This window comes from Juglans microcarpa x Juglans regia, chromosome 4D, assembly GCF_004785595.1.
Source record: "Juglans microcarpa x Juglans regia isolate MS1-56 chromosome 4D, Jm3101_v1.0, whole genome shotgun sequence".
In the NCBI taxonomy this organism is placed as follows: Eukaryota; Viridiplantae; Streptophyta; class Magnoliopsida; order Fagales; family Juglandaceae; genus Juglans; species Juglans microcarpa x Juglans regia.
The window spans coordinates 32,182,818-32,197,896 of NC_054600.1; the positions used below are offsets into that span (position 1 = coordinate 32,182,818).

General features: G+C 35.6%; 1 protein-coding gene across 2 annotated transcripts in view; it reads left to right on the forward strand.

The window, feature by feature from the left end:
- Positions 1-15,079, forward strand: part of LOC121261098 (calcium-transporting ATPase 10, plasma membrane-type-like) — a 65,729-nt gene that overhangs the window by 16,180 nt on the left and 34,470 nt on the right. The window contains exon 1 of one of the 2 annotated variants that reach the window (XM_041163273.1): positions 10,758-10,849. The exons of the other annotated variant lie outside the window; for it this stretch is intronic. The gene's annotated coding sequence lies outside the window, so the exon portion shown is untranslated. Of the gene's footprint in view, positions 1-10,757; positions 10,850-15,079 lie in introns of those variants that run through there. 2 annotated transcript variants of the gene reach the window in all.

The window sequence follows — 15,079 nt, forward strand, 5'->3', positions numbered from 1 at the left end:
TATCTTTATCTTTAGTCTCACTCATATATATATATATATATATATATATATATATATATATATATATAAAGTCATGATTTCTTTTGGTGTGTGTTGAAAGGCATATATAGAATTTGAGATCATGGATCGGAGTCAGGACAGGTAAGAAAGCTATGTCTACCAAAGCCACCCACAAAAGCGAGCTTTTATTTTTACTTAAATCACAAAAACATTTCACAAAAATAAATTTATAAATTGATACCATATTAAATTTACTCTATAATAAAAAGATCGATTCGATTAATTTATAATCTAATATATACTACAAGTTACAACAAATTATTATATCAGTTTATGAATTTACTAATTACGTAAACTAATTTCATAAATTTAATATTTTATATGTATGTATATATGGAGGACAAGTTCAGGTATCCTACAAAACAAAAACAAAAACAATAAAACAGATGGTAAAGCTGCGTGCAAAAGAGTAACAAAAATATAAACCAGCAGCTGCAAAATTAAATTAAATAAAAAGAGCAACATCAGTCAATATAATTTATCTAAAATCGGACCAATTACACCTTTAGAGGTACCTAAAAGTGTCATTCGTATTCTTATTTGATATTCCATGTACATTTTTCTATGAATACCGATACAGAATTCCAGATCATAAAAGTAATCTATGATCTAAATTTATGGTAGATTTTGTAACAATCTATCTTTTGATGTACAACAACAAAGAGTTAATTAGTCAAAAACTAGTATATTTTAAATTTAATATTTTTTGGAAACTTCTTGTCTACTTTTAGAGGTTGATGGATCAAATATATTCTAGGCTTTAGATTACAAACTCATCTCATCATACAATCTTTTTCAAATTTATATATAAAATATAATAAACAATTCAACTTTTTTAAATTTTTAAATAATAATAATATTAAAAATTAAATATTTTAATAATATTTAATTCAATTCATTTAAAACCATTTCAATTCATTTCTAAATCCAAACGTATATTTGACCAAGAGTAGTTGCGAGGAAATTTCGTGGGGTCTACAACCACAAACGCGATTAATGATCATCAGCTCAACTAATTGCTCCATGCCAACAGCATAACGCCGAACCCAAAATTAATGAAAATACTATGATCATCGTGTTTGTTGAAGCGGTGCTACTACTTAATTGTTCTTTCTATATCGGTACTTCATTACTTTGTTCTGTGTTTTGACAGTACTTTGGATTTTTCCAGAGTCCGGCAGCTGAAAATCATAGATTCTCGTGATCAGTTTCTTTGGGATGAATCGGAAACAAGTGCAGAGCCGATCGATGTTTCATGGTGGCGCGGGCTTTCAATCAGGTATTTGCAAATTCTTTTACATGATTTGTATGATCTATCTAGCTAACTATTCCCTTTCCATATCCTCATCGATCGTCATGTTCATTAATTTCTACAATCTCAGTTCCTATTCCACCTTCATTGAAAATCCTTAATTCCCCAGTACTCTAAATGGTGGGAGAAAGAATAAAATCATATATATATATATATATATATATATATATATTACCATGACAACTTGATCATCATCCTCCTCTTTGATTCTGGGCATCGGTACCACGTCTAACCCAAAAAATAATAATAATAATAAAATAAAAATAAAAAATATATATTAAAAAAGCAGAGGAATCTGGACGCAACCGAAATAGATAGCTGTTGTTTTACCTTATTATTATTATTAGTTTTGTCGAATATGCAAAGATCATGTGCAAACTTTCCCGTACGTGGTGGGTCTGAAACGTATATGAACCACGTACGTCCATATGACATAAAAGATCATAAAGACCTGCACATCATTGAAAAGCATTGCCCTAACCCGTGTTTTCCCGGCCTGGCCTTTTTGGGCTTTCTTTTTGCCAACCACAATAAAACTGGTTTTCTCTCCTTTGCTTTATCTTTTGGGCTCTTTAATTGGTTTTTCTTTGTATTTGTAAGCCCATACGGAAAATACGTCATGATCTATATATATATTAACATGGTATATATGTAGCATTCATTTGAAAAATAAATCTAATTTAAAGTACGTATGTCTGTGTTTTAACGGTATAAATAGTACGTATATTCTTCACTCTGATTTATTAACATAATTTCTTAAAAAGATCATTCACAGTAATTAATTAGCAGTCGGCAATGAGTCATTTTAGTGAAGGAAAATGCATGTTAAGTGAACCGAGGTTACTTTTCCCTTCGTCGATTCCTTTTGTCGGTCCTGTTAATAGACGTGTGTTGACTCTTCGTTTAGATCTACTACGCGTTAATAATGGTATCAACTGGCCAGTACTAGTCGGCCATGCAGTACGCACTACTATCTATCGTGTAGTCTTTTCATTAGCACTTCCATAATATTCATTAGTTTCGATACTTTAATTTTATCTTGTTCATTCTTCCTGCTTTTTTAATTTTAAAAAAAATTAAATTATATAATTTCATCGATTAGAAAGTCAGTTTTCTACGCCGAGTCATAATCTCATGAGTCATGGGTTGGGTATGAACGCCGAGGTAATATCACAGCACCGAATTATGTCGGCCGAATGTCGGCAATCTATCCTTCAATCAATCCGAATTTGCGGTATATATCCTTTTTCTTTATGCTTTTATTTTCTAACACTTCCGTTCTTTTCAGATTGCATGAATCTACACACACGCAAGTTCTATTCGATCCAGCCCCGAATCCAGCTTCAACTTTTTTGACTGCTATATTTTGGGTTGTCAATTATATCAGTTCGTTCGTCGACGCTCTGTTTCACTGCACCGGACGATCGAGAATACATATTTGAAAGTCTAGCTAGCTAGTGAAAAACTTGTTGACGGCGGTCGAGGGCTAGCTTACCTTCAGGTAGCATGCAGCTGGCCGGCTAGCTTGTGCTAGCTAATTCTTCTTCCTGATCAGCAGCTTTTGATCTGCTCATGCACGTACCGACGTTCCTTAGTTGTTAAAATTTAAGACTTTCGACAAGAAAAAGAGAAAAGTCGCGACGTCGTCTGACCCGTCGGCCTCGTTCACTCTCTTGAAAAAGGTTAGCTTCATTTAATTATTGCTGCCTTATCAATTATGTGCTATAGTTCAATCTTGATCTTTTCGAGTTTTTAGCAGTACTAGTATATGTATTTATAATTTTACTAATTTTATGACTTTTTTTATTTTAAATTTTAAATTTTAAATTTTATAATTTTCAATATATATCAATAACTGATATGTACGAATAATAAATTTTTATTAAATATATTTAGCATTTTTTTTCTTAATACACCAACCATTATGTCTTGAACCAAGCCATGCATGCATGCATATGTACTACGCGTACGTGCAAGATGATAAATGCATGCAAGGTTTTACAGATGAATGGCATGTGTTTATCTGAACATATGCAGATGGTTAGGCAACTGGTCTGTGATCACGAAGAAATTAAATTATCACAATTGGAACTTGGGCGCATGAGTGATCATTCTTTTCATTGAAAACTCTTTTTTTTTTTTTTTTTTTTAAGAAGAGCCGATAGCCACACATATAGCGACTTCGTCCCGAGTTTATTAATAAACCCTTACTTATGGCGGAGAAAAATCATAATAACATCATTACACTTAGAGGCTTACAGGATAAAACGTTATAAACTAACCCAAAATCAAGTGTCAAAATAAGCAAAAACCAAAACAAATTCTAACAAGCCTAAGCCAAACGTGTAATCAACGTGACATAAATCATCGTGAATGCAAACACAGCTGACCAATGTGAATGCAAATTAGTATAGACGCAGCTTATTCTGAAGACCTAATCTATCCACCTGTAAAATACCTTTGAGCTTCCACGAAACATCATCAAAATTTATCCACGTACCAGACTGATGATTCGAAGCCATACGAGCAAGAAAATCAACTCTTGAATTTCCTTCTCTATAAACATGGTTGATCTTGACTTGCAAAATCGACAAAACCTCTTGGATTTCATTCCAATAGTCTTCAAGATACCACATGCCACATCTCCCTTTTGCCAACTAGTTAACAAAAAGTAAAGAGTCAAGCTCAATCTCAATTCTTTGCAAACCCAACTCCTTGCAGTGTTTCAGCCCATAATAAAGAGCTAATAGTTCCACTTCGTTATTAGAGCCATGAGCCAACTCCTTAGCAAAAGCCAACCTCAAATAGCCCGATCATCCCGAATAAGGCCCCTCGCCCCCATGCAACCTGGACTGCCTAACGAACTCCCATCAACTTAAACCACCCCATATTTGGCTTACACCACTTTACCAAACAAATCGGCTTACATAAAGGAGCTTTAACCGGTATTGAGAAGGCCTCCAATATTCTAGCGTCACCATTATCCAAGTTTTTACTCACCCTCAAATGTAATCCTACCCATGCAATTGCCGCTTTGATCGCACTCCACCACAACTGCACAGAACCATGTTTCCCTTTCATACGAGCCTTACACCGCCACACCGAAAGAGACCACGTTAAAATAATGGGAATCAAATCAAGCAACGTACCTTTTTGGGATGAATGTGAGGCCCGTCGAAACCAAAGCTCCATAGTATTCTTCCAAGGCCTAGATGGGTCATAAGGCGTCCCCAAACTCAAAGACGCCCTATGCCAAATTTTCGCTGCTAAAGTACCTGTGGCCAGGACATGATCCTGATTTTCCAGACAACTCCGTACACAACATTCACATTTAGAAACCACTGGAATGCCCAACTTTTTAATACACGTGATGGTTCTTGTTTATCATCCCCAGAGGCTATTCATGCTGGGGCTATGGAATTCGTAAGTGATTTTCTGAAGATAAGACCAAGGAGGGATACCTCGGATTTATCCTTGTTTATGCATAATGTTGTTACAAAAGAGGAAAACAATACTCTTCTACAGCTCCCTTCAATCCAAGAGGTTAAAGAGGCTATGTTTTCTATTTCGGTGGATAGTAGTCCAGGCCCAAACAAGATCTCACAAGAGTCTATAATAGCACCTGATGACAACCGATTATCCTTCCAAAAAGAGACATGACCATCCCTTACCTTCCACACGGCATTACTCAACACCTTAGGTAACACTGCTACTATTTGTTTCCAGAATAACGAGCTTTTACTAGCCTCAATCAAAGAGATATACCTCTCTTTGACGTATTTTGCCTTAAAAAAATTAACCTAAACGGAATCTTGAGTTAGAAGCTTTCAAGCAAATTTCATAAAGAGCGACACCTGCACATTTTCAAAATTTCGAAGACCCATACCCCTTCAAGAATAGGAGTACACACTCTAGTCCAAAAAACCCACTTCCTTTTTTGTTTACCATTGTAGGAGCCCAAAAAAAAATTACTCATGAGTCGATTAAGACTTGCCACCACAGCCTTAGGCGCATGCAAAACAGAAAAGAGCTGTATCGGTAAACTTGCCACAATATGATGCCTCAACAACAAAATGCGACCACCAGACGTTAGGAACTTTGTTTGCCATCCTTCAAGCTGGCTCCGAATCTGATGCATTAGCCCATCAAAATGAATCACTTTCAGCTTTCCTAAAACCAACGGTGCACCTAAATATTTCACCGGAAAGGAGCCCTCTGAGAAAGATGTAATTCTCAAGGCACTCATTTTTTGAGCACTCGTAAAATGTTGAGGAAAGAAAATAGAAAACTTCTCTTTACTCACCACCTGACCAGACCAATCTTCATACTGAGCAAATACAACCCTGATAGCACGGAGCGAGGACTTCCCACCATTAGCAAACTAGGCCCACTGGGAAAGAATCCTGTCATTGTGCCATTCATATCCACAGAGAACCATAGAGTAGAAATATAATATTTGATCAACGCACAAAATCAAGGGCCAAAAACCAAAAGAGGACATGACATGTAATAAGAAATCCCAGTCAACACTGTCATATGCTTTAGCCATATCCACTTTAATTATGACATTACCACCACGGGCATGCTTATTCAATAAATGAATCAACTTTTGAGCCAACGTAATATTCTCAAAGATGCTTCGTCCAGGTAAGAAGGTGCCCTGCTCCGGAGAAATAATCTTATTTAAAATAGGTGACAATCTACGAACCAAAATTTTGGAGCATACCTTGTAAACCACAGAACACAGATTGTTGGGTCTAAATTTGTCAAACCCAGTAGGGTTTGGCACCTTTGGATGGAGCACAATGTAAGATGCCGAGTAGAATTTGGGTAAAGTGGCACCACTAAAGAACTCCCAAACTGCGGCCACCACATCAGCCTCCACAATATCCTAACACGAACAATAGAATCCAGACTTAAACCCGTCTGGGCCTGGACTACTATCAGCCGGAATAGAAAACATAGACTCTTTAACCTCTTGGATTGAAGGGAGCTGAAGAAGAGTATTGTTTTCCTCTTCTATAACGAAATTTTGCACAAACAAGAATAAATCTGGGATAGCCCTCCTTGGTCTTGCCTTTAGAAAATCACTTAGGAATTCCACAGCCCTAGCATGAATAGCCTCCAGGGATGATAAACAAGAACCTTCACGTAGTCGCATTTCTTGCACCATCGGCTTATTAACAAAAGCAAAAGTTCTAAAAAATTGAGTGGAGGCCTCACCCTTCTCCATCCACCTAATTTTGGTCTGCTGACATAACCGAGTCTCCTCTTTGAGAAGCCACACCGCAAGCTCTTCCTTGGCAATTAGTAATTCTGACTCAACCTCTTCGGAAAAGCTAGCCTGCAATTGACCATCAATTCTTTCTATCTGCTTCTCCAATTCACAAATATTTTTTTCCGTATGCCCAAAAGCTCTACGATTCCGATGGAGCCTGCCAAGCGCCTTGCACAACCTCTCTAAAATTCGCATGAGACACCCACTTTGTTGGAACTTAAAAGACGATGGACCATATCTACATGCCTGAGACTTTAAAACAAAGAGCATAGGAGCATGATCCGACGTCGAGCTAGGCAAATAATTATACAAAGCAATAGGTAATAAATCCATAGCCAGGGGATTTAGGAGACATTTGTCGAGTTTTGACCAGCTTCTAACCCAACCTCGCTGCCCATTACACCAAGAAAACTTGGCCCCCATTGACTTCATTACCATTAACCCACATGCCTTAATAAAATCATTAAATTCATCCATTGCCGTTTTCGACCGGGGTCTACCACCTCTACGTTCCTCATCCCCACGAATACTATTGAAATCACCAAGACAAAACCAGGGGATATCTTGCACGGCATCCAACTGTAACAACCTCCAAAGATCACGCCTCTCCATATGGTTACATTTTGCATAAACCACAGAAACCATAACAGAATGAGAGGCATCCTTCAGCAAGACAGACACATGCTGAGCACTAAATTGACTAACCGAAACCTCTAACTCATCTTTCCATAACAACCATAGTTTTCCACCAACACTTTGATTAGAAAAACCATAATCAAACTTCAACCAATTTTTTAAAACATCCAACTGACTTTCATCAACAAAAGGTTTAGCTAACATAATAAAATTAACTTGAAACTTCCTTACCAACTTACATATACGTCTCTGGGATGTTTGAATACCACGGATATTCTAAAAAAGAGGCGTACAGATCATAAATTCATCCGAGCGAGCTTGCTAGGAACTTGAGATGAGCTACTGAGAGTTCGTCCACCCTTACTTGCATCTTTTGCCGCTATAGCATCCCATTAGACGGATACTCTTTAATTTTGCGTAGGTGCTTTATCCTGTTTTCATCGGGTTCTGAAACGTAATCCTCAACCATTCCATTAGAGGGGTAAGTCTTTTTTTTTACACAGATGTTCTGCTCTTTCTTCATCTGGCTCCGAGACATAATCTTCAACCACTCCATCCTTTGGTAACTCATCTACTGGGGTCACAACAGTCAACGAAACCATCTCATCTATAGGACCATGCAACACCCCCTCCTTTGCCACCGTCTCAACTAACACATCATGCATCATCATTCCACATGGTTCCATCACCATTGGATGACACCTTAAATTAAAACCACTTCATAGCTTGCGTCCACAATACTTGACTTAACCAATTATGTTTCCGATTCCTTAAGACCTACACCACAAATCTGCACTTCCGAATTACTAGGAACCTCCATAGTGATATCTACATTTTCAGCCACTAAACCATTCACAAAAGATACTTTAGCGTGCAACTCAACATCTCGTAAGTCACTCATGCACATGAGAGCATGGCCTCCTTCCATCATGTCCTGACTACCCATCATAGGTAATTCTTTAGCATCGCAAACTTCATTAGAGTCCTGCAATTTAAAGTAACTAGGACCAGCCAAGTCTTTATCTACCTCTGCATCCATTCCCACATTAACCACAGCAGGCTTCACAAGCAATTCAGGTTGCGAATCCTCCCAAATTTCACCTGTAATTAAATTTGTGTTTATCAGCACCATATTTTCTTCTAGTCTGTCCTAACGGCCCTTACGCACCCATTTCTTTCCACCAATATTCAGATTCAAGATGATTTTCTCCCCTCCTAATTTACAATTCTTCTCATTATGCCCCTGTTTCTTACACTTTGTGCACAAAGCAGGGAGAGTTTCAAAAACTACTTCATGATACCAGCTAGCAGAGGCCCCGGGAGAACCAATCCAGAAAAAGCTCGGAGGAGTCTTCGCTGCATCCATCTCCACGCACACACAAGCATCATCTGTTCTGGTTGCGCATCGTGTTGTATTGTCACAACAAATGTATTTTCCAAACGGGGCAGTGAAAATCTTCAGAAAAGAGGAATGATAAAAGTGTGGTGGGAGACCTGGAAGGGAAACCCAATCCGGAACCAGAGGCGGGTCCTCGTCCTCCTTGAACTCAGTTGACCAACGAAAAACTCGATAATGCACTCCATCCACCTCAGTTGCTTCCGGGGCCATGGCCTTGTTTAAGTCATCCTCCGATTGAAACCGAATAAACACATTATGGGGTCTGCTCATCGTTGAAGCTACCGGAATGCTAGCCAAGCCCCAACGAGTGCGAATGAAAGAACGAATCGCGTCCAGTGACGATCGACACTTGAGGAACTTAAGAACAATAGAGACTCGAAATGGTTCTGCAAACCTTTTAATTTCATCATTTGAGAACAAAAAGCAGAGCTCACCTTCAATGACTTTCGGAACTCTAAACGGTACATCAAATTTCGAAAGCGGCTGTGGGGCTGCTGAAACGAGGTCTACGAACGTCCGAGGACGGCTTTGCGGAACTGCTGGCCCATCAACGGTGGCCATAGGGAGGCAGCCGCTCCCAAAATGGCAACCCAGTGGCATCAACCTAATCGCCTAAATCGCTTAGGTCGTGGAGAGCAAAAGGGCAAAATTTCACACCGATTAAGACTCAACTGAGCTCAGTCTAATTTTAAGCTGAGTCTAATATTCAAACACCAAACTCTCAAATTATTAAACTAAACTCAACTCAAAACCTCATTACATATGTGATTCATGACATTTTTTAACTTAACACATCTTTATACGTGAGACTCATAATGTTTTTTAACTTCTTTTAAAAAGTACTAAATTCATCTTAACATTTAAATACATTTTAAACTCAGTTTAGATGAGTCTTATATAATTCCCGCCACTACTCAATTTATTATTATTCATAAAAGGATTAATTTAACTCAACATCTAAATACAACTTATCAACGATAATATTCCCACGGATTACTTTAGACCAATTTTATGTTTTTCTCCAAACTTGTACGGAGTAACAAGCTGGAGTGATAAATAGGCGATAAGGCATGCCAACCAAAAAAAAAAAAAAAAAATTAGAAAAAAAAGGGGGTGACGACGGCTCTAGGACGGCAGATAAAGAGTTATGAGATATCCCATAGATACTAATTAATAAAACAATATTAATTTAAGGCCGAACGAAAATAATAGCTACCTAGTGCATGCGCGCCGAATATAAAGAAAGCTAGCTGGAGAGAGGGTCTGAATTTAGTAGCTACCTAGTGCGCGCCAAATATAGAATAATGTTAGATGTATTTACAGTTTTATTTATATTTTTATTTATAATATTTATTTTGTTAGTTTTTTTTTTTAAATTCAAATTTTGATTTTTAGATTTTATAATTTTTAATGTATCAATAACTGATACGTAGATAAGTAAATTTTTCTTAAATATATTTAATATTATATATATATGCTCGCGCTTTGTCTATATATTGTAAGTTTCGACGGAACCTACTCATCGGCAGCTTTCTTGTTGCAAGTGTGATAAAGCGCGCACGCGTCTACATATATTCGGTCGTAGATCATGCATTCACGTATATTATATGATCGATCTATATAATGTATTAATTTTTCTCCTCGATCGTCGGCAAGATGCACGCGTCTTGGCAAATATTATATATATGTAAAGAACAACTAACTAACTATATATATATATATATATAATATATATATATATATGAGTCGGGCTATTTTGCCGCCTAGAGTAGCCTGCTCCACTTGACCGATAGTGCATTTTACAAGTTTTTTTTTTTAATTTTTCTATTCACATTTTTTTAATATATTTAAATATATTTAAAAAATAAAAAAATACCAATATACTTAAAATCACTTCTTCAATCATTAAGTAAAAATAAAAAATAACTTTTTTTTTTTCCAAACGGTCACATTTGGTGGGCAAACTAGTTTTTTCCATATATATATATGTGCTGGATATATGTAAGTACTGAGACCAGGAAGAGCCATCTTATGATTTGATCTCATGAATTCTTGGTGATGCAGAGGCGGCTATTCTAAATTTCCAACTGCCTAGCTAGCTCATTCGAGTCTTTCACAATCATCAGGATAATCAACTCAAGCTAGCATCGATCAAAATCTCTCGGTACGTTCCTTTATGGACTTTTTTCTTTGCTCTATTAATCTTCCTTTCCAAATTAAGCCAGTAAGGGTACTTGACACGATGATGAGTACCAATGGAGAGGGAAGGTAGGAGTAAAAATACACATATATTTCTTTCTTTAATATATGAAACTTGAGCTAGCTGGGAGGAAAAGCTATAGATCAAACTATATATTGCAATTGATGTGCTTCATTATTTTCCACGTTCTATTTCGGTTTTGTGCACATAATACTTCCATTCAATCTGTTTTTTTTAAGCAAACGCAATGGTAGGTATAAGTTTGAGACGTGAAAGTCCCAAAATTAAACACTAGTACTATAGAGTACCCTTTAAAAATAATGGGATCCGCTTTAAGAATTACTTCTTTTTTTTTTTTAAGTTGATCTCACTTTTTTTCATAGACATTGCACTGGATTTACATGTTCTACGCTTATATAAATTTCATTTTCTTTTTAATAATTGAGTAACGATATATGTATAACTTTTATTTTTTATTTTTTTACAATGATCATATATTAAAATGAGGGTATTTTTATAAAGTGATGTTGCTTTTATATTATATTACAAAAATATCACTAATTTAAACATAATTATATACAAATTCTAAAAAATTTCTAAAGTATATCCTTTTACTTAATTTATAATCTTTCTTCTATAATTGATAGACGTACCTTTATTCGTGTATCTAGTTGACGTACACACTTATAGTACGGTCTCAAGTAGTCAGGGATGGTCCCCATAATTTTTTGGTACTAGCAGAAAACAAGAAAACTAGAAGGAAAAAACAAAAACCAAAAGCCCAACGCAATTTTCTTCTTCTTCTCCGATACTGGTTTGGAGCCTAGGCCGTCTAAATGGAACTTATATATCGACAGAGAAATTTGCAATGAAAAAAAATCTATCTATAGGTCATTCATGAGAAACAAATGAAGATGAGAAAGGCCAGAGCTCTTTTTGCTACCCACCCCATATATGCCTTCCACCTCTCCTTGTGCTTGGCCCTGCCTGTCCCATATCAATTCTTTTACATATAGTCGAGGGCATAACTGCAACTAGACCCACAATTCTCAAAGACGTCTAGTCTAGGTTCGTTTGGTTCCGATCTTTGAATTTTATGGCCGAAAAGTAAATAGAGAAAGATGTTAAAAACTACCTAGGGTTGTACATCGATGGGTCCGACGTCAGTTTTGACGCAAAACCGAGACATCACAGATGTCTGCCATGGGTCTATTGAACCGGCCGAAACCATAGGTCTGGGGAGAGAAAACCGATCATATCGGTCTCGATGTGCATTGGTGCGGTCTTCGGTCCACCGTCGACATCTTCTGTGAAGGAGGAGGAACTAAGGAATAAGGAAGAAGCGTCGCGCCGTCGCTGGCATGGAAGAATAATAGAGTTGCAAAGAGGAAGAAAATGATGCGGGGAAGAAGAATAGGGGTGGGGTTGGGGGGTTATTAATACATTTTGAAACGGTGCCTAAAGCCAAATGACGTCGTTCTATTATGTATATCTTTTTTGAACTTTTAGGCTCTAAAACGACGTCGTTTCACTTATTTAAGTGAAACAGCGCCGTTATTCAAACCGATGTCGAACCATCGATATCGATTTTCCCTCAATTCCTCTCGACCGCCGACCGGTTCCGTGCTCCTCGTCTAATCGGTTTACGGCCAGTTTCGATGGTTCCTGTATATCGCTAAAACTACCCATTAATTTTGTTTCATTTCTCCAAAAGATTTGCAGCTCTCGGGACTAACCAACATCTTGGGCGTTCTCAGATTATCATAATTAAGTTATTAATGACGTCGCCATTCATGTCGACCTCCAAAGGCAGTCTTAAACATTTTATTAGGTCCTTTATGAACATCAGCCACTCGAAGAATTTAGATCAGAGGCGATGTTTTTGTTCCATCGCGGCTCTCGATGCATCATTGTCGTTGGTCCCTAATTTCGTCAATGGACTAAGTGGTCTCGGATTTTCTCTCAGGAGCTTGTTTCATAATAGTCACACTGTCCAAACGAGGCCATTTCATTTTCCACGTGGGCATTGACTCCCCGCAGTTATGCCTCCCCCATGCAGATAGCTTTTTTTGTCGCATATATGGTGATGAGGTGGATTGGGTTGAGCAGCCTATCGTCCATATCTGGCCTCCTAGCTAGTACTATCCCCCGACAATAAACATTAAAAAAAAAAAAACCTAAAAATGATATGAACATATGAACCCAAGTGAAGTGAAATCAACCCGTGACTGGGTGTACATATGAGATGCTAAAGATAAAGTAGAGATCTAGAGTCATAACCATAGTCACTACAGGTCTCTTTTTAAGGGGTTGTTTAGATTGAAAGAACATCAATTTATTTTATCTAATTATTATAATATTTTTAAACTACTACATAAAATATAATAAATAATTTAAATTTTAAAATAAAAATAATATTTTATTTAACTATTAATTTTTATATCATTTTAACTTATCATTAACTTTCAAAAACTTTTTGAGGGAATATGAGGTGGAGGAGGGTGTGCTGCTAAGAAGCATCTATATTTATGATTTTTTTTTATTTAAATTTATACTAGTACTTAGATATGTCACCCGTTGGCAGACACACTAAGAGAAGATGATAGGGTGTACGGATGAGAGACATATAGATCAAGGATTTTTCAATTTATATGAAGGCAGACACCTGTCCCCTAGTGATAGGAAATTCGACAGGCGAGGTCATCCATAGGTCCAAATGACCCTGCAGGCTTCAGGCTTCCACCCAATATTTTAAATATCGTACTAAAAAGTCATATCGGTTAAGATACTGTAATAAAATATTTTAATATTGATATTATTTTGTATACTATTTTAAAATAATTAATATATAAATAAATTATAAATAATTTAATTTGAATTGAAGATTAAAAAATAAGTTTATAGTTTAAGAAAATAAAAAAATTAAAAGTTGAAATATCGGATTGAAATTGAGACCGATACAATTAGTATTTAAACTAATACGAAACGTATATAGTATCAACAGTCGATGTACCAACCGGTCTGGTATAAAATTGAAAACAGTGCTTCCACACCGTATTAGTAACTTGCAAGAATATTTGGTCAACTTTATGTCCAGCTCTTTTCCCCAAACTTCAAAGCCACTTATTACGAGACTGGTCACTCTAATTATGAAAGAGACCAGAACATAAATATTTATTTAGAGTATTGTCAATAAATAAATTACTTACGAATTGATCTTTTCTTTTATCATAGGTAAAGATATGTTAATTTTATTAATAATAATAAAATAATTTATGAATAGTAATTAATAATTTGAATTAATATATTTTATTAAATTTTGAGAAATGAACGAAAAAAATTTAAATAAAAATATTATAAAGTTAAAAAAATTATTTGAATATAATTTTTATTTTGAAATTTAAAAAATTTGTATTATTTATTTGTATTTTTTTTTTGAAAGTCTAAAAAAATTGTAATAATTAGATAAAAATATTAAATATTTTTAATTAATTAATTTTATTTAAATAATGTTTAAACATTGAAATGACATGAAATAACTCATATTAAAGTCAAACAAATTACTCTTATTTTGTATCTCTCCTTTCAAATATTCTCTATGGAGGCTCCCGGGAGGCGGGAGGGGCCCAGCCCTAGTACTGTCCTAGCAATTGGGAAAATATCCAGACAATTATTAGCCACGACCCACGTACTTTTTTCCTTTTCAAGTTATTTATTGTGATTATTATTATGAAAAATGATAGGATTACTGCTATTTTATTATTTATTTATATTTATTTTTTTAAAATTTTTAATTTTATTTACGAATAGTTTGAATTCATACATGAGTTGATATGAGTTGAGATAGTTTGTGAATAATAGAATAAAAATTGAATTGTTTATTATATTTTGTGTGAAAATTTAAAAAAGTCGTAATGCTGAGATAATATGAGTTGATGTGAATTTTAAATGTAAATGAGGTTTTAATGGTTAAGGAAGTGACTATTAGTAAAATTATATATATTTTTAATTTTTTTTAATGATTAAGAATGTTAAAAAAATATGTTAAAAAAATGATAACAAATAAAAAATTTCAAATATAACATAAATAATAAATAATAAAGGAATAGTAAACAAGTTGCCAGGGTGTCATTACCCTGTTATTATTATTAATTCGAAAAGTGACTCAGGGTAACAACAGCATATGCGGCGAGT